This window comes from Aplidium turbinatum, chromosome 5 (genome assembly GCF_918807975.1).
Source record: "Aplidium turbinatum chromosome 5, kaAplTurb1.1, whole genome shotgun sequence".
NCBI lineage: Eukaryota > Metazoa > Chordata > Ascidiacea > Aplousobranchia > Polyclinidae > Aplidium > Aplidium turbinatum.
Genome location: NC_137476.1, coordinates 34061616 through 34082121, shown reverse-complemented (window position 1 = coordinate 34082121; position 20506 = coordinate 34061616). Strand labels below are relative to the sequence as shown.

Genomic DNA, 20506 nt, shown 5'->3' with positions numbered 1-20506 from the left:
TTGCTGCGCGGAAACAATCGGCCACCCCCACTAGTGGGCAACAAACCGACGATGGATTATGATGATGATGATGTTGTGGGTTTGACACTAGTCAGAAGATACTTCATTTCTTGATTGTTTTTTTTTCACAATGAATAGGATGTTTTTGACTAAGTTCCCCTGTTTGATTTTCAGGAAAATTTTACTTCATTCAGTTACTTCATAATAAAATAAGTGTTGTTAAGTCAGTTTGCAGTTTCCTCCAATTTTGAATATGAATCCACTCGAAAGTGTTCCTGTGAAGCTTTAAGTTTCTGAAGTATGCAAACCTTCTGGAATCACTGACCAAGATCATTTGGAAATTGCTCCTGACACCAAGGAATATTATCCATGTTTGCGTCAGGAAGAATTATCATCTCCAATTCAATCAACTGAGAATGAAGTTCTGAATGACGTTTTGTGGTATGTACTGTATGTTATTGTTATAAGCATTTTAAACTGCAATCATTGTTGGTCAATCATTAGATTGTTGATCAGACAAACCATTTTTCTGTACTACGCATTGGCTACAATCCCTGAACTACTTCGTGTCATAAGCTACGTGTTGGCAACTTTGTCTGGTGAAGATGATAAAACAAATTTTTTTGTTTTAGTAATTTGCAACGTCACAAACAACTTCACACTGTTGAGATTTTATTCACACTAGTTGGGTGAAAAATACCGGAATGGGCCGTTTCGGTGAGTCCGATTTGGTGAGTCCGATTCGGTGAGTCTGACCCCTTAACGGGGGCTTTTTCAAATTTTTTTTTTAAATTATCGGGTACCGTAGCTTAATTATCATTGCCGTTTTAAGGTTAGGGATTTGGGTTAGAGGTTAGAAACTCACCGAATCGGACTAACCGAATCGGACTCACCGAATCAGACTCACCGAATAGTAGCAGACCCGCAAAATACTGTAGCATCAATAAAAAGTCTCCATCATTGGCTATTTTTAACTCTTGTTGCGTAAATGTATTGAGTAATTGACTCCGAATTAAACCAAGCATGTAGAATCATAACTGGCACACTCCGTCCAACACCAATCGCCGACCTCTATAACTTAGCAACTATAGCTCCACCTCATATCCGAAGAGAAGTCGCTACAAAAAAGGAAAGAGTAAAACAAATATCCGACCAACGCCTTCCTCTCTATGAACACAAACTTATTCCAGCAAGACTCAAGTCACGCAAAAGCTTCATCAAAGTCGGCCCATTGGAACACACAAGCGCGACAGCTGCACGACTAGAAATGTGGACCACTGAGCCCGATAGGACACAACATCCTGCCATCCCAAGTCCTTCCGAAAGTCTACAACAAACTCCCACCCTTGAGAGAAGAGAGTGGTGCTGCCTAAACAGAGCCCGCTGCGGAGTCGGGAGAAATAAAAGCAATCTTTTCCGATGGAAGATGACTCCTGACCCAATGTGTGATTGCGGCCTAGACAATCAGACGATGAAGCACATCCTCACCAACTGCCCCCTTAGCCCTTCATGTGATGAAAACGACCTCAAAAACATCACAAACAATGCTCTTACCTGGCTCCGACACTGGCGTGACAAGCTATGAATGAATGAACTCTTGTTTATAATTCTTCTTGGCTGTACTCTGTGAGAGATTGAATTCTTTGCATGAAAGTTTGTGTTTTCCATAGAAAAACTGTGTTTTCCATAGAAAGACTGTGTTTTCCATGAAAGGGGTTCCATGGTGAACGTGAAGAGTGGCCTTGACTTCCTTTTCACAGATAAAAATAGAATAGGCACAATGTATTGTATTATACATGGCACATATATAATTATATAACTGCAGACAGTGCACACCGTTTTGACCTCCCGGTCTCGTCAGTGCAGTAGTTACACTGGAATGGCCATGGAGATATATACCTCCATGTGACATTTTCCCATTTGTGGTACAGTAACCAAAAATGGTACTACTGCCAACCTTGCCAAAGTGCTCAAACTGGAAGCAGTGAGCTTTGCGCAATGCATAGCAAGGTGCCTCCTGTAAAGTGCTCAATCGGCATAAGCCAAGAGCGTCCATAACTGCAGACAGTGCACACCGGGTGTTGAACTGTTTTATTCGCATCAACAGCGCACGGGTGCAAAGGATTGACACGGCGAGAGAGCACAAACAAACATAGCCAGGTCAAAGACTTTTCGAAAACCGGCCTGCCACACCCCACGGCGGCGGGGAGCGGCGTGATTTAGGGGTGACGATGCACCCGGAGGGGTAAGTCCACCAGCTTAGGTCGCGGGGGCCAGGCTGGGGAGTCAAGGTACCTGTGGAGGGAGAGTGTGGATCGAAAACGTTACATGACTCGTCCGCAAATTTAGAATGGCGGAGCGGGCCAGGGAGACAGGCTCTTTCTGCATTGCCCAGAAAGATGGCCTGTAACGGGCCGGGCGACCCGTCGCGTGTGGACGCTGGAACCGGCATTAATTGACCGGCAGGCGGCGCCCACGTCTCCTTCATGCGACCTCGGCGCAGGTACTTGACTCTTATATCCGGTCTGCCAGTAGGCAGAGCTGATAAAATGGGGTCTACCACGAGGAAGAGAGTCAACTATTTAAGGGTAATTTGGCTCTCGTAGCAGACGAAATTCAAATGAAAATGTGGATCAGAGGCTCGATTAATCAATAGAAACAAAAAATATAGGTGGGAATGTAATACATACTCACTGGAGAAGAGTAAGCTTTGATTCGGCGAGCACGGATGTGCACTGGCCAGACGTTGAGGCAGGTTTGCCCAGCTGGGTCGGGGAGGCTAGCGATCGAAACCAGAGGCACTGATAGGCTACATTACCAGGAAAAAGTAGAAAATTGGGGTGGAAATTTTGAGGCTGCATTGAGTTGATCAATGCGTTGAAAGCAGAGCGAGGTTGATCTCTGCGGGCAAGAACAGCGTTATGATGCGAAGGCAGCGTAAGATAATTCGAAACAATTGATTGATTAATACATAGAGATATAGTGATGATGATGACCTCCCAGTCTTGTCAGTGCAGTAGTTACACTGGAATGGCCATGGAGATATATACCTCCAGTCCTCCATGTGACCTTTTCCCATTTATGGTACCTAAACAGTAACCAAAAATGGTACTACTGCCAACCTTGCCAAATTGCTCAAACTGCAAGCAGTGAGCTTATGTATTATATATGCAATGTATTGTATAAGGCACAATGTATTGAGTTGTAGGTGCAGTAGGATGACTTACATCACAGAGGACGTAGTAGATTACTTTAGAACTATCCTAATGGAATCGTGCAGCTCACAACGAAAATTTATCAAGAAAAGATAGTACGTTTCAACACTTTTTTTTTCAGACAAAGAGTGGACAAAGATAAAATAGAGAGTATGTAGTTTGCAGCACGTAGACTTGCGGTGAAATGTATTCCACGTCGAGTTGTTGTTTCGCCAAATTAACCTTGGTCGATTGTCTTGCGGAAATTTGTTTTTGTCAAAATGTCTTGTAGGTCTACTCATATTAAACTTTTTCAAATCCCATCCTTTCTGTTGCCTTCATTTGCATGATCAGTTGGCTAGAAGCCATTAATTGTAGTTTTACCTTTCAGTGTGAATCAAGATGAAAAGGTTTCAGTGAAGCTTGAAATTCCTGAATCATGTGAAATTATAAATCAAGATGATTTAAAAACTGCTTCAGCCACCAATAAATGTCCTACATATTTGTATCAAGAAAGGTTATCTTTCATCCAACCAACTGAGAAAGAAACTTTAAAGTGCAATATATGTTATAAATATTTCCGAAGCAAGTCAGCATTGATCAGTCACAAAAAAATTCATTTGAGAGAACGATTTTGTTGCAAACTTTGTGACAAAATCTTTAAATGCAAATCTTACCTGGAAAGACACCAGCGATTTCACACTGGTGAAAAACCATATCGATGTAGTAATATTTGTGAAAAATCATTTGCCCGATCTGGTCATTTGAAATCTCACAAGCTAACTCATTCTGGTGAAAGGCCATACAAATGTAATGTTAATTTGTGAAAAGTGTTTTTCGCAATCTTGCAATTTGAAATCTCATAAACTAACTCATTCTGGAGAAAAACCATATAAATGTGATGTTTGTAAAAAGTCATTTGTATGATCTGTTGGTTTGAAATCTCATGAGCTGATTCATTCCGGTAAAAAAACATATAAATGTGATATTTGTGACATGTCATATTTACATTTGGTCAGTTTAAATCAGCACAAACGTTTTCACACTGGTGAAAAACCATATAAATGTGATGTTTGCACAAAGTTGTTTTCGCAAACTCACAGTTTGATATATCACAAGTTAACCCATTCTGGTGAAAGACCACATAAATGTGATATTTGTGACAAGTCGTTTTTAGTGATATCTGGCTTAAATCGACACAAACTATTTCACACTGCTGAAAAAGCATATAACTGTAATGTTGTGAAAAGTCATTTTCGCAATCTGGTGGTTTGAAATCGCATAAGCTAATTCATTCTGGTCAAAAAACATATAAATGCGATATTTGTGACAAGTCGGCTGCACACTATTTTGTTTTTTAGTTGTTAAATTATTTAGGTTAATACAAAACTCGAAAATTAAAACTTCGTAAATGAATGTTTCATTAGAAAAATGTTTTTGAATTTACCAATGATCCAAATGAATGCGTTGTGCGACAAATACTATTCAAAGAAGTAGAGAGTAGACTAACGCACTAAATTGATAAATTGAAGTGTATTGTGAAGCTGTACCACACAAGTGTGGCTTCTTGACTAACGACATATCTATTATAAAAAGAAGGTTTAAAATTCTGCTTTTGTAAGTGTTATTTTTGTTTTGAGCTTTCACTGGAAACAGTACGCAACCACCGTGTTAGGTCAATATAATAATGAAAACATTTTCATTTGAAATGGAGTTTTGCAAAATAGTTGCCGAGCATTTTCGAAGCTTTAAAACAAACACCTTGCTTCTGTGCTCTCAGATTCTTTGACAATTTTCTTCCCAGTTTTACACAACAAAAACTGTCTAAAACTATATAATGTTGCTATGAAACTGTAATAAAATTACGCTACTTAAATGTAACGTAATCTACATATCTGTCATTCACTATCTACTTCATATTACTTTATAGGCTGCAAAATTGGAGCTTAGTGGTACAATCGGAAACAGTCCCTGCCATTCACATAGCAAAAGAAAATGTTGCACTTTTCACATTTATTGTTTGTCCTGCTTTTCAACTTTTTAGTTGTGCACAATTTACACATTTTTCTTGCACCTGACATATGCTTTCAGGGTTCCCACGCAGTCGGGAAAGTAGGGAAAAAGTAGGGAATTTGAAAACCCGTTTTCCAGACCGGAAAAAGGTCGGGACTTTTGTGAAACCTCCCTCGTGGTATTGAAAAAGTATGGAAAACCTTGATAACTAAATTGTAGATAAAAAATCCGATATATCGGTGATATCGGCCATTGTTTGAGTATCAGTATCGGCAAAATCTGGCCGATACTAAACATTTGTAAAAGGCGCTTGCTGCGGATTTTCTACAGAAGCAAAGATATAGATTTTTTAAAGTAGTTACTAACGTCACATTGATGTAGAAAAATAACAACCTGTTAAATTTTTGATATCTCACACACCCATGACTTCTTGCGCGCGCATTTTGGCATTGGTTGCTTGCAGTGATTCTTTCACTCAAACAAAACGTTTTGTTTCAGCAGTTTTGCATTGTTCGATAATTCTTAAGTTGTGAAAGAGACTCAATTTCTCCAATGTTTGTCATTTATGATGCTTTTTTAATCTCAGCAGAGTATAAAACTTGTAAAAGTTTTTCATCCATACGACGTCATGAATAAAGTTATATCTCAAATCGGCGTAATGATGTGACATCATCTAAACATTTTATCGAATAATAAATTAACAAATTCGATCGTCACAAGTGGTTTGGTTGTGGTAAACAAATACGTTTTGACTTTGAAGTTCAGTGGAACAAAATATCCATTAATCGATATGTAATATATGTAGTCAAATCCCATATCACGAATAAGTCCATATTTTTAAAGGTTTACGTCAGCTCCAGAGATCAGTAGGCACAACAAGACCTTTTACTGATTGGTTCTGTGAGGATTCGTGGTCCCGTTGCTTTCATTTTTAGTGAATAGACTCGTTTTCAATTCATTCTTATAAGACATTACGTAATGAAGAAATATGTGATACGGTTGGAAGACATTACGTCATGTATTTTCAATATAAATTGTAGTTTAAAATTTATTCTTTTGTTCATAGTCGTAATCCTCCTTCAAAGCGGTAGCCTATTACAAAGAACAATTTTCAATAAGGGGGGCATCAAGAATAAGTCGACATGACTTTTAAGGTTTACGTCAACTCCGGAGATCAGTAAAATATAAGGTTGTCATCTTAGGTGCAACAAGACCATTGATTGATTGATTTAGTGAGGATTCGTAGTCCCATTGCTTTCATTTTGAGTGATCATACTGATTTTCAATTTATTCCTACAAGACATTACGTAATGAAAAAATATATGATAGGCCTAACTAAGGATGGAAGACATTACGTCATGTCTTTTTAATTCAAAATGAAGTTTAAAAGTTATTCTTTTGTTCATACTCGTAATCCTCCTTCAAAGCGGTATTACAAAGAACAATGTTGTGGCGCAACATGCAGCTTTTCAATGAAGTTCGGGAACTGTTTTTTTTCTTGTTCATCTGCGCTTTAAATACTGATCATTCTTCGTTGTTCATCCACTAAGCAGTTTAGGTGAACTGTGGTTAGCCTACTCGCAACAGGAGTTATACTGTACACTGTGTACAGACAGTGGCGTAGCGTAACCATGGCGTGACATTTAATTATGGGGCACTCCAGAAGCAGAAATATTTAACTTGACATGAAAATTTAGCCTTGTGCGATTTTGTTCTGTAGCCTAACATTCAAAATTTTACTTAATTACCATATATACTCGAGTGTAGTTCGAGTTTTAGTTTTTCGCAGGTAGTTTTCACCTCAAAAAGCCAGGTTCGACTTATACACGGGACAAGCTGTTTCCAGCTCGGCAGCTTTTAAAATTAACGCATTTTTGCTGCGGCAAAATTATTGCCGACCTAGATTACTGAGTGTGAAACAGCGTCGGCCTTTGTAAAAGTTTCGTTCTTATTACGTAACATTCTATGATTGTTGAAGTCGATTAGTGGCCGCATAAAACTGATGTCAGGTTAGCTAGGTGATAATAGCGGCAAGAGACATTGTTAATAAGGCAATGTGAAAATCAAAAAATTTAAAAAAATCAAAAATCGAATTATCACACAGGGTGACTATTGCTTTGTAGAGTATTTCTGTAAAATTTCACGCAAAAATATTCAGTAACCTTAAACATGTAGTCGATTTTATCCTTGGCATTTGTTGCCAGCACAGAGTTGCCAGGTACAAATTTTTTGACGAAAAAACTTTGTTTATCTTTTTTAAATTGTAAAAATTTCCAACTTTAACAACCACAACAGCAATTACATATGATGCGACTGCTAGTTGCCCCTTTAGGTAAAGGCTGGCGGTGTACGGTAAGATATTAAACAATCACCTGGCAACTCTATTTTTGCTTGGTCAGCAAAAACTGATGATATTAAAGCCTTTTTCACTTCTATGGCAAGAGTAGGAATGCACTGTGCATAAGATGACACTTTGGTTGTGTTGTAGTAATATGTATTACATACTCACACAACGCACTGCATTAATATTCAATTGTTTTCGCCGATTTACATTTGTTTTTTGACAGATATAGTAACTGCAACTCTCCAATGGTAGCTTACACATCAACTAACCAACTTTATATGTGCTTGTAAAACGTGCACAAACGAATGAAGAATAAAGACAATGAACAAGAAACAATGGTGAATATCAAAACATTATACTGCAGCCAATGAAAGAAAGTCAGATTTCGTGTCTGCTTTCGGCAAGACCCTATGCGAAGCAATTCTCGCCCGAATGAAACCATCCCGTCGTTGATGGCCAGCAACACTTCCACAGTCGTTAGTGACTTCCCGAATGAGGCGCTCTATAGCCTGATTATGGGCAGGAAAATGAGGGCATTCAAACTTTGTGTTTATCAAACCCTTTAGTTCATCTTTGGTCAAGTGTGAAGTAAGGATAGTCTCAGTAAGCGTGGCATGGTCCCAATCAAAGAGCACAGTGAGTTGGCATCCAAATTTAATTTTGGTTGGGTAAAAGTGCGGACAGAAACATCACAAGAGTTAAGTGCCTTTGCAAACATTTTCTAACATGTTTACAGAAAAAGATCGCACAGCATGATCATCACTGGATGCCGGGGCATTGCCACATTCAGATGTAGGCTACCGGGTGCAGCTGGTTTGAAAGGAGAGTCAATTTCTTCATCAATTGCTGCAGAAAACTGCTGTTTTTTTCCAGTTCTCTTCCTCTATCACTTGTGACTTCTTTGCTGCAGCGAAATCATCTCCTCGCTGTTGCTTGAGGCTCTTGAAAAACAAGTTTTTTGTGTGGATGATAAATGTAAAGAACACAAAATAATCCATGTAAATCAGTTCAGTTTGTTTTTATTTCTGACTGTCACAACGAAAAACAAAATATATGCCAAACATAACAAAAATACTTTTTCAGACAAATGGCAGTAAAAATCAGTGATAGTCAAGAAAAATCTTCTCGCCATTGCACGACTAGCTTTAGTGAAAGCACAAGCCTGCCTTTACAGACATATAAATCAGAACATCTGAATCACTTTCCCACGAGGAAATGCTTTAGGAAAACGAAAAATCCTTAAACCACCTACTATCTAGAGTTGGTTGCACTATATCTGCAATGGTGAAGTGGGGTTGTAGAATTGGCAGTAACCCATTCTCCTTCTCATATGGCTCCATTCAACAAATGTTGTTAGAAGAGCCATGTCAATGACAACAACTGACCAACCCCAGTACACAACATGGGACATGTCTATGCATGACCCTGTTATCAAAGAATATACTTATAAAAGCCTTACATTTCATAGAAAATTACTAGACAAAAAAGTTTGAAAAGATACCGTATGTAAGAACTTACCTTTTTGCTAACTCTCTTTTGAAGCATTTTCGTTGTCCTTTTGTCAAGAGGCCCAATTTGGTATAACGGTGCTTCTACTCCACGATAACGTTGGGAGAAGAGAAACCTCAATTGTTTTAGGAATGCGATCTTCATTTGAAAAGAGAATAGTTAGCTTTTTTTCCAGCTTCCTGAAAAATTAATTCCTTATGAGTGCTCTGTCTCTGTAAACGTGCAATTAATTATTTCAACACATTCAGGTTTTGAAAAGTGTCTGCTAGTTGGTTATTGTAGCCTACGTGTACTGTTCATGCATGCAAGCTATATGTTAGTATTTTTAACAACTACTCTTCATCCCTACGAAGATATGCGAGTTGGTCTATGTTTTATGTCACTACCAAGCTTAATTAAAACCTGTCAGAGAAAAAATTGCAGTAATAAAGTACTTGAGTATCACCTTTAACAAAGTACAGAATGCAAGAACATATCGTAGTGTTGGTAAATCAGCAGTGGGAAGCTCCTTGGAGGGTCCAATGACAGAAAAGTTTTCCATGCTTCTTACTCTCTTTTTAGAACTTTTAGGCATGATTTAACAGTTAACAATGTTACCCACAACAAGGTCAGCTTTATGAACTAACGATAATATATATGTGAAGAGATTAATGTATTTTTTGTAAAAAAAAACATAGCCCACTTACAGTACACAGAACTAAGAATTTAAGTGCTGAAAACTTAGTTGTCTGAGCCTTCCGTAATACTATGAACTTTATTTGTGTCATTCTCAAAGCTACATATCAAAAATGCAGAACCACAAACAGCAACTTCACCTGAATAAGCAGTTCTTATTCCAGAACACCTGATAATTACAGACAATGCCTCTTAGGCCTACTTTACACAATTTGGAAAACCTAGCCTAACCTAACTTTGAACCGAAGCCTGAATGATCATTATTTAACAACCAAGCATAAAATCATAGCAAATATTTCGGCTGAACACAACTTCTTATCTGAATTTTGCAGCCTTATCTTCAATAATAATCAGCAATTCAGCATCTCAAGCTATAAATCTCTCAGCAGCAGACAGCAATTGCTCGTGCGCGCGTGTGTGCGGCACACAACGCGTTTTCCCTAACTAGCCATTCAGAGCACGCTATCTGGATCACGTGGATTGATGCGTTGTGATAGTATTTTTTGTGGAATCACCTTGCAAGAATTAGAAAATACTAACCTAAAACGCTTACATGTTTACGGATACTGGATTTTATTGCATAAAACTTCACAAAAATACTCTACACAACAGTAGTCACCCTGTGTGATAATTCGATTTTGTCCATTCAAATTTCACATCGCCTTAATCGTTAATGCAGGCAATATGTGCGACCAAAACCACAATACCTCAGTCCTCAATCACGGTGGCCTTTCATTACTAAAACCTACTATTGTGACCAGTGGCGTACGCAGCCGGCCATTGGGCCCCCCCCCCCCTTAAAAATGTTTTAGTAGTTAACGACGTAGTTTAAGGCATTTAATATGTTTTGCATTGCTCTGTCAAAACAATTACTGTAACAATGTTGTTTTATAGACTAAGCCAATACGAAATGCATGGCCCAATCCACCTACCCCACCCCAGGTATGCCAATGTAGCATAGTGTTCTGTAAGCCTATTATAGTAATCATTGAGAAAGAAATGGATAAAGTCTAAACTAAAACCATACTGGGATATCATGAAGACGTCTGGGATATCAATGGCCAGTGGCATAGCCAAGGAGGAGGGGTCAGGCCTTGGGGGTTACAACCCCACTTTGACACGCGTGTGACGTCACGATATTGAAAATGATGCTTTCAGTCTCTTTATGCTTGGGAATGATGCTTTCAGTCTAAAAAAACTAGCCTAATAAACAAAACTGCATTAAAAGAGCGAGTTTTGCCAATACCAAACATTCAAACATCTCAGCCAGGAATTAACAACAAGAAAACATAGAGACTTAGCTTTATTTCTGAAAAATACCGAAGAAAACATGATCTTATCCTTTTGCTATGCCACCTGACAGCACCATTTTACAGGATATTCATACCCACATTTTTGTTGAAAATGGTCTCAGAATGCACCAAATTCAAAGTAATTTTTCAAAATTTTCTGGGGGAGGCCTCCCAGACCCCCCGCCGCTGGGTGTCGTTTTAAGCAAAAACGCCGTCGGGCTTCGCCCGCTGGTCGTCAAAAACCCCCTTTTCAAAATTCCTGGCTACGCTACTCTCAATGCCCCCCCCCCCCTTGAGAAAATCCTGCGTACGCCACTGATTGTGACACAACAACAAAGACAATATCATTCATAAATCTTATTTACTTACTGTACAATGTCTTTGTGATTCAGTGTTCAAAATCACAAAGACGGTGTTCAGTGTTCTTTTCACTTACTTCATTTTATCAGTAGTGTGATTTTTAATTGTTTTGGTTTGGCTTGTGGCAGGTTGCCATGTCCGATGGAATGAGGCTTTGAATTGCAATTTTAGTATAAATGTGACAGTTTATCCAAACTGATTTCAGTTCAGGTCCTTTGAAAAAAAAGAGTTTTTTTTCTCAAACAGGAATCTTCTACTGTACATTATTATTATTTTTCATACTGATTCGAATGCAATAGAGTCCGGATATACAATTTTAAGCCTGTGCATGATTGTGTTTGGAAATAATACAGCACAGAAATTTTCATTGATTAAGCACTGTTAATGCACAATTTAGATCAAAATCAGGTTGGGAATTTTTTAAGTTTAGTATTGAAAAAGTAAGGAATTTGTTTATAAAAATGTGTGGGAACCCTGTCCTTTGTCATTTTGTGACCAGCATGACGTCCCGTTCAGCTGCATCATTCACTACTCTCAGCTGCCTTACTACTCTGCAGCAAGCTGCATATGAAGGACAGCTGTCCCACTGAAGAACATCTTCATCCATGAAACTTTTACAATGGCCAAGCTTTAGTGTCGCACAAAGGAACCAGGAATCTTCATTGATTAGATCAGCCAACTTGGTGGCTGGCAACACGAATCAGTCTTAATTTTCCAAATCCTTCCCCAAATCTTTTTGATGGCTGTCTGGAACTGGTCTTTGATAGCATTGCTTTTGCCATTGCTGCTTTCTCAGCTGGCGGTGTCTTGGTGCTGAAATGGGCAAAGGGAGCAAGTTGCCTAGACAACTACCATGTGTGCAGCATGAAATACTTTAGCGCTATCTCTGCTACCAGCTTGTCTTCTTCTTTGTATTGGTGTAAGACTTCAAAAAAGTGCAAGTCGTTTGCTGTTGCATTGACTTGACACAATGCTAACAACCAATACCAGCCATAGCACGACAAGATAAATTTGTCAAGACGTTTAACTTTGCAATGGTGGCCTTGCTGCAGATCTTTTGTTTCTTAACCTCTTCTTCAAGGAACACGATTTTTTAAGCAATATAACAACTTATTCATCCAACGGGCTTTGTTGGTTGCACCAGGTGTTTGTAGGAGAGCAATCAAATAAATTCCTTCTTCAAACCTTTTAAAACAGAGAGAAGCAGTTGCAGCAACTCTTTATAATTCCTTCGAGGGATATATTTACCTTATATATTACGAGATATTGACATAGGAGTATAATCATAATAATACTGCAAATTCATCGGACATACAATTCGATCACCTTACCAATTACACAAAATCACTTTACCAATTTCTATGACTTTTGTCACAAGTTGCAATGCAACTGATGAAACTTTTCCACATTTCAACAACGAAACAAACTCTGGATGTCTAGTTGTGTGGCGATGTAAGGGTATCTCCAGTTTTCTTTGAACGACGATGTGAATGTATCTGTGATTCATTACTTTTCGCAAATGTATTTTTAAGCAAAAATATATTTCAATACATCCAGATTTGTTGGCAAATGGCTGCCGTGGAGAACCAAGCTGTCCTTGGTTGCATGCTCAGCAAGAAGCCATGGAACTTTACTGCTAGTTTTATCTCCATAGTGGCCTAAAATAGCTGGAACATACCAAAATACACATGTACAAATCAACATTTTCGCAAATTGGCACTTTAACCCCATTTTAATACGAGCTGTTTTTGTACGCGAAAAGCACGTCTCGGGCTATCTTAGGCCCGGGCTAATTAATCGCTAATAACAGAAATGCTATGAAAATGACAGAGTCAAAATATTTTACAAGATAGTAGCCATGTGTAATGTGCGTATAGAAATTAAATTTTCACCCAACAAATTTATTGAAATAAATTGTTTGAGATGAAAAAAAACGTCAGAAAGTCGGTTTTTGTTTCAATTTCCCAAAAATAGCTTCAAAATTGAAATTTTTGAATTATAACACAGTGCAATGCTAAACTAAAAAATTACTTTTTCTCAGGCATTTATCGGCGTTTTTACATTTCAAAGTAATTGCACTAACATTTATATTGCACTAACATTAAATTATATATATCTAGTATTGCACGAAAATGTCTCGCCACCTGAGACGAAATGCTTGTTGTGAAGGGCAGGAAGGTAGAAAAATGACAAATGTAGGTTTACAAAATTCGCAAAGAATAAAAACTAAAAGTCAAGAAATTTCACATTTCTAGCAGATTTCCTTCTGACAAATATTTCACTACTAGAGTGGGGCGTCCTCATAAAACCCTGTGTCTTTCACAATCTAGTAATTTGAAACGGCACAAGCTAATTCATTCTGGTGAAATGCTATATAAATGTGAGGTTTGTGAAAAGTCGTTTTTGCAATCTAGTATTATGGAATCTCATATGATAACTCATTCTGATAAAAAGCTACGTAGATCCAATGACAAATCATTTTTACGCAAGGATTTAAATCAGCACAAATGAACCACACACCTTAGCTGTATACGAGATTCACTTATCAATTTCAGCAATTTAGTTTTTCTAAAAGAAAATTTAGTTTTTTAATGAGAAAAAGATTACGTTTTGCCTATATTTTGAAATCTAAATTATATCGCTTTCCAGTCACCACTACTCTATAAGTTCGCACCTTGACAAGCCCTGTGCACATCAGGGTTATAACATTTTTACAACCTCATATTTTCGGGTGTTATGAATTGTGAATGTTTTGATTTCACATGTTTGCCATATGATCGACTTTGGTTAATTATCTGAGTAAACTCTTCTTTCGAATGTGATGTTTTTAACAATAAATATAATGTTTTTGACAAAGTTGATTTTGCATTCTCATAATTTTTTAATGTTTTTTTTTTATCTTTGTTCTGTTTGATTTTCAGGAAAATATTACTTCATCAGTCTTCGAAATTAGCATATTTTTACTTCGGCAAAAACGTTGCCGAGGCCAAACGGCAAAAGTTGAAATTGCCTCGGCAATTGCTGTGAACGTTTATTACGAAAAAATTGTAGGCTACCACAACATGTAAAACGAGAAGCGAAAAATATAATAGAGTAGTCTATCAAGACCGCATTGTTTGATTTGTTGTGATGTAATAATACCAAAAGTAGCGATAAAGCGAGCAACGCGATACCCACGCTGTTACGATAATTCATGTTAAATAACTCACGGGGGAAGTATGTTAATTTTGGGTTAATTCAACGTTCGAGTCAGCACAAATCGATTTAATTTTCACGACCGGTTGTATTGCGTAACAACAATGCCCAATAAGAAATGACGACGACGTCATTTCTTAAGACGCTTGAAGACGCAAAACTGCCCGTTCATGAACGAGCGATGTCATATGATCGGAAGCATTACTTTTCTTTACTGCCGAAGTAGGCTACTATTTATCCAATTTTGTACTACTTTTTTAACTGGGCCCCGTAGCTTTTCTAATTCCGATTTGTTTTCGTCATAAAATTCTTTACAAATTTTGCAAAATACTACACTAACTTTTCCTTCTGTCCCCTCTGTTTCATAACCCATAGTAGGTAAATTCCACTTTTTAGCTATATCTTCTCTTCCTTTACCATGATTTATATTGGCAATGACACCGGTAAAGAACAAGCATTTGATGAAAGAATAACTTTTGCGTAACAATTAAGCCAGTATTTATAAGGTTGCAAACTTTTTTTATAGTTCACATGAGCATTGTCAGCGCATAAAATTGCACCTGTTGTTGTTACGCAACCAGACGTCTATCACAAACTGCAATTAACAAAGCTCAACCTAAAAAACGTGTTAACCTATAGCTATTACTTACATGTATTCGACGTCTGTTGATGTTGTGTGGTCCGTTGTGAAAGCGGCGCGATCGTTTCTGATACAGCTGGACGAATTAACGGAAGGCGAAGCGCGATAAGGAGTAAATGCTTACAACAATTTGACGTCTACTGGCGTTGAATCAATGCAAATAGGGTGATATTTCTATAAGCGCCGGCGAAGTAGAAAGTAACCCAAATAAAAACATTAAGCAATAGTAAGATTGAATCAACCTCCTAGTCTGGTGTGGTCTGAGAAAATTCGGGCTATTTTTGTAATCTTGTGGTCCTTACAAGCGCTCGTGTGGCCTCGGCATTTTTATTGCCGAGGCTAATGTGCCATTCATGCATCTGCCTCGGCAATTGCCGATTGCCGAGGCTAATTTCGAAGACTGCTTCATTCAGTTGCTTCATTATAAAACAAGTGTTATTAACTATTAAGTCAGTTTGCAGTTTCCTCCAATTTTGAATATGAATCCACACGAAAGTGTCTCTGTGAAGCTTGAAGTTTCTGAAGTATGTGAACCTTATGGACTCATTGGCCAAGATCATTTGGAAATTGGTCCAGACACCAAGGAATGTTATCAATGTTTGCATCAGGAAGAGTTATCATCTCCAATCCAATCAACTGAAAATGAAGTTCTGAATGACGTTTTGTGGTATGTACTTTTTGAATGCAAATCTGAAATGGAAAGACATCAGTACATTCACACTGGTGAAAAAGCACGTAAATATGATGCTTGTGAAAAGTCATTTTTGCAATGTCGTGGTTCGAAATCTTATAAGCCATCTCATTCTGGTGAAAGACAACATACATGTGACGTTTGTGATCAACCGTTTTCATGCATAGATAATTTACTGTATATCGGCGCAAACTAATTTTCACTGGTGAAAAACCATATCGATGTGATATTTGTGAAAATTTGAATAACATGATGCGTTTTAATTTAAATAACATTGCTGGTGCAACGTGTTCATGTTATTTAACTAAATGCCTCGTGAACAGCCTCATTCAATTTTGTGAAAGTTCTCAATCTGGTAATTTGAAATGTCATAAGCTAACTCATTATTGTATTTGAATTGGCAAATAAAAATCTAATCCAGCAATCCATTCTAGAATTTCGTGAAAAGTGGCTGGAATGTGATGTATGCAGAGGTTGCCAACCATGACTTTGAAAGTAGCTCGCTCATTGTGATAATATAATATAACATACAAAGAGAACCCTTAATTTTGTTGCTCCCTCGAGTTACTTTTGTATTTGTTGCTGTTTAATTTCAGCTGACACACAAGTTTTGGTGAAAAAAATGTTTAAATTTAAGATTATTTCCAAAGGTTTGAAACAACAGTTTGTGTTTGGGTTAAAAAACTATGCAGTAACTTACATTATAGCAGGACATCACATTTACTGGTAATAATGTAGTTTTATCTTACAAAACGCAATTTTTTTTTGCTTCAGAATTGAAATAAAATTTGAATTTTGCTCACCCTAAGTTGGCCTTGTTAAGATATTTAATGCTCATATTATAATATTTTACCCACACTTTTTCACATCTCTTTCTTTCTGTTGCTATCGAGTTGCACGATCAGTTCGCAAGTAACAATTAATCATCATTTTACCTTTCAGTATAAATCAACATGAAAAAGTTCTTGTGAAGCTTGAAGTTCCTGAATCATGCGAAATTATGAACCAAGATTATATAAAAACTGTTTCAACCACCAAGGAATGTCCTCCATGTTTGTATCAAGAAAAGTTATCTTTCATACAATCAAATGAAAAGGAAACTCTGAATTGCAATGTATGTTATGAACATTTGCAATGCAAATCAGCATTGAATACTAATGAAAAAATTCACTTCAGGCAACGATCTTGTTGCAATTTTTGTGGTAAGAGTTTTAAATGGAAATCTGAATTGGAAATACATCAGCGAATTCACACTGGTGAAAAACCATATAAATGTGATGTTTGTGAAAAGTCGTTTTCGCAATCTGGTCATCTGACATGTCATAAGCTGACTCATTCGGGTGAAAAACCATATAAATGTGATGTTTTTGAAAAGTTATTTGCACGATCTGGTCATTTGAAATCTCATAAGCTAACTCATTCTGATGAAAAACCATATAAATGTGATGTTTGTGAAAAGTATTTTTCGCAATCTAGTAATTTGAAACGGCACAGGCTAACTCATTCTGGTGAAAAACCATATAAATGTGATGTTTGTGAAAAGTCATTTGCACGATCTGCTGATTTGAAATCTCATAACCTAACTCATTCTGGTGCAAAACCATATATATGTGATATTTGTGACAAGTCATTTTCGCAATCTAGTAATTTGAAACGGCACAACCTAACTCATTCTGGTGAAAAACCATATAAATGTGCGGAATGGCCCGTTTCGGCGAGTCCGATTCGGCGAGTCCGATTCGACTAGTCCGATTCGGCGAGTTCCCTATTCGGCGAGAGCCTTTTTCGGCGAGTGCCCTATTCGGCGAGTTTTTGAAATTTTTAAAATGAAATTATCGGGTACAGTAGCCTAATTACAATTGCCGTTTTTACATCGTTTTAACGTCGCTAAACGTTGAAATCGTGCAGAAAGGAATAAAAATAAAATGTTTGAACTATTAAATTAAAATTCGTCATGTCAGTTCAGTTATTTTTATTTCTGACCATCATATCAAAAACAATACACGTCAACATAGCAAAGGTCGAGAAAAAGGTAGAAGCGACAAAACGCGAAGTTAAAACGTGCTTGTGACCGAAGTAAGTTATTGAGTTGAAAGAAATTTGGCACGGTCGCAACACTTTCAGAAAAATTTAACATATGAAGGGAAAATAAAACAAAGACAATGTTACAAAAAAAATCATGTTTATGTCTATAAGTTAGTACTTTTGAATAGTTAAAATGATTAGTTTGGATCAACAAATGTGTGACCTACAGCTTAGATTGAAAGGAAATTATCGGGTACCGTAGCCTAGCTATCCCGACCAGCAAAAATTTGTTCCAAGAACCCAGTTAGCCTAACAGTTCATTTTTACATTGTAGTAACAGAATAAAAAGGCTAACCAAATGTGTGGCCTATCGTTTTAACGTTGCTAAACGTTGAAATCGTGTAGAAAAGGGTGCTTTTGCTGACTAGGATACGTTGAAACTGAGAAACATTCACAGAAGCCCTATGATACGTTGCATTTTTAAGATAATGTATTCAGACGTTGAATCAATGTACAAATGAAATGTTATGCTAAATGGGTTCTTGGAACAATTCGAAAGGCTTCTGTGAATGTTTCTCAGCTTCAACGTATCCTAGTCAGCAAAGTTCTCTTTTCTTCACGATTTCAACATTTAGCGACGTTAAAACGATGTAAAAACGGCAATTTTTGCTGGTCGGGATAACTGGGCTACGGCACCCGATAATTTCCTTTCAATCCAAGCTGTAGGCAGCCTACAGTAGGCCACACATTTGGTTAGCCTTTTTATTCTGTTACTACAATGTAAAAATGAACTGTTAGGCTAACTGGGTTCTTGGAACAAATCGAAAGGCTTCTGTGAATGTTTCTCAGTTTCAAAGTATCCTAGTCAGCAAATGTTCCCTTTTCTACAAGATTTCAACGTTTAGCGACGTTAACACGATAGGCCACACATTTGGTTAGCCTTTTCATTCTGTTACTACAATGTAAAAATGAACTGTGTTCTTAGAACAAATTTTTGCTGGTCGGGATAACTAGGCTACGGTACCCGATAATTTCCTTTCAATCCAAGCTGTAGGCCACACATTTGTTGATCCAAACTAATCATTTTAACTATTCAAAAGTACTAACTTATAGACATAAACAAAATTTATTTTATTTTTTTTTGTAACATTTTCTTTATTTTATTTTCCCTTCATATCTTAAATTTTTCTGAAGGTGTTGCGACCGTGCCAAATTTCTTTCCATAGGCGCCGACTTTTCAAAAAACCTTCATAACCATAACGCTATTTTACTCAATTAAAATAGTCTTTGATTAAGCTAAGTGTCGTGTTTATATTAACAAATAGGTCGCAAACCGAATTTATTAGAAGCGCTGCTTGAAAGGATTAGTTTTACGCATGCAGTACGCCTAGTCGTAAAAATTTTGATATTGTTAGCTCATAATTGGAACTGTTGGAAAACAAGCCGATTCATTTCCTTTTCGTGCGAGTGAATAACAACGATCAAGACAGTGAAGTTATCCAAATAAAACGCAAAAAATCATGATCTCAAGCAGAGTGAAAACCCGCTATCAGTTTTATTAACCTCGTTTCGCTAATTACTTTCAAAGCGTTGACAACGGCGAAGTGTTTTCTCTTCTGTTTTTTATCGAAAGTCTTTATAGTCTTTTATTGAATACAGTAGGCCAGGGGTCACCAAATGGCGGCCCGCGGGCCGCATGCGGCCCGCCACGCTGTATCGCTGCGGCCCGCGCAAGGTATCAGCGTACAAGTATAACCAAAAATACTTTTCTTGAGGGAGTTAAAGAGCACGAAGGCAAAAAATACTTTCCTGGAAGCATATTTTCGCATTGCATACGATTCCACCAACCGACCAAATCAGATTATAGTTCAAGGTGGGGGTTGCTTAAAGTTATTCCAATGCGATGTCCAGCCACACTGTCCCAGTGGTTGATTAAAACGTCTGTTTTCGAATTTTGAAATTGTCTGTGAGCATAGGGTTGCTTAATTTAAGTTTGCAAATGTCATGTAAACACTAGTGCTAGTTTCACCGTTATTGTGTTTCACGAGCAGTGTTCTCTTTATGCAAGTTTTTGTTGGCAAAGTGGGTCGGTGTGCCAACTCAATTTATAATAAATTGGCAATATATTACATATAAATTTAGAGACTTTTTCTGATTGTATTATGAAAATATTTAGCTTAGTACTACAAAATGTTTTTTTTTAAAGAAATATGGAACGCTTCACGATTTTGCGTGTCATCCTTGCGCAGGAGCCATGCTAATCTGTATCGTTCCAATTATAGTATATGTACTGCCGAAGCAAATACTGCAAAATGTTGTTGATCAACAAATTCTTGCCACGCTGATGAGCACCGCAAGTGACAGTTGTCTATAATAAAAGGCAGTTTTATAGATTCTCACAAAAAGGACGAAAAACCAACTCATTGCTTTTTTAGAGGGAAGACTGTTCATAAATTACGATTTTTTGGTGATTTCCACAAACGTTTGTTTCATTCTACCTGGTGTGATGATGTCTAGTTTAGCGTTGGTGGTGCCTTCAACATTTAGTTGCAGAGTGGTCACTCCTTG

At 37.4% G+C, this 20506-nt stretch overlaps 1 non-coding gene and 1 pseudogene across 2 annotated transcripts in view; one reads left to right on the top strand and one right to left on the bottom strand.

Moving 5' to 3' along the window:
* The window catches only part of LOC145770386 (uncharacterized), a 24953-nt pseudogene extending 7990 nt beyond the window's left edge, over positions 1–16963 (top strand). The window contains exons 2-4 of the transcript XR_014289145.1: positions 1–441; positions 15677–15889; positions 16856–16963. The exon at positions 1–441 is cut by the window's left edge and continues 2841 nt beyond it. The product of XR_014289145.1 is annotated as an uncharacterized LOC145770386 (transcript). The remainder of the gene's footprint in view (positions 442–15676; positions 15890–16855) is intronic.
* Positions 16964–20142: 3179 nt separating this feature from the next.
* Positions 20143–20244, bottom strand: LOC145771443 (U6 spliceosomal RNA). The gene has a single exon (XR_014289231.1). It is a non-coding gene; the product is annotated as a U6 spliceosomal RNA (small nuclear RNA).
* Between the last annotated feature and the right edge of the window lie 262 nt (positions 20245–20506).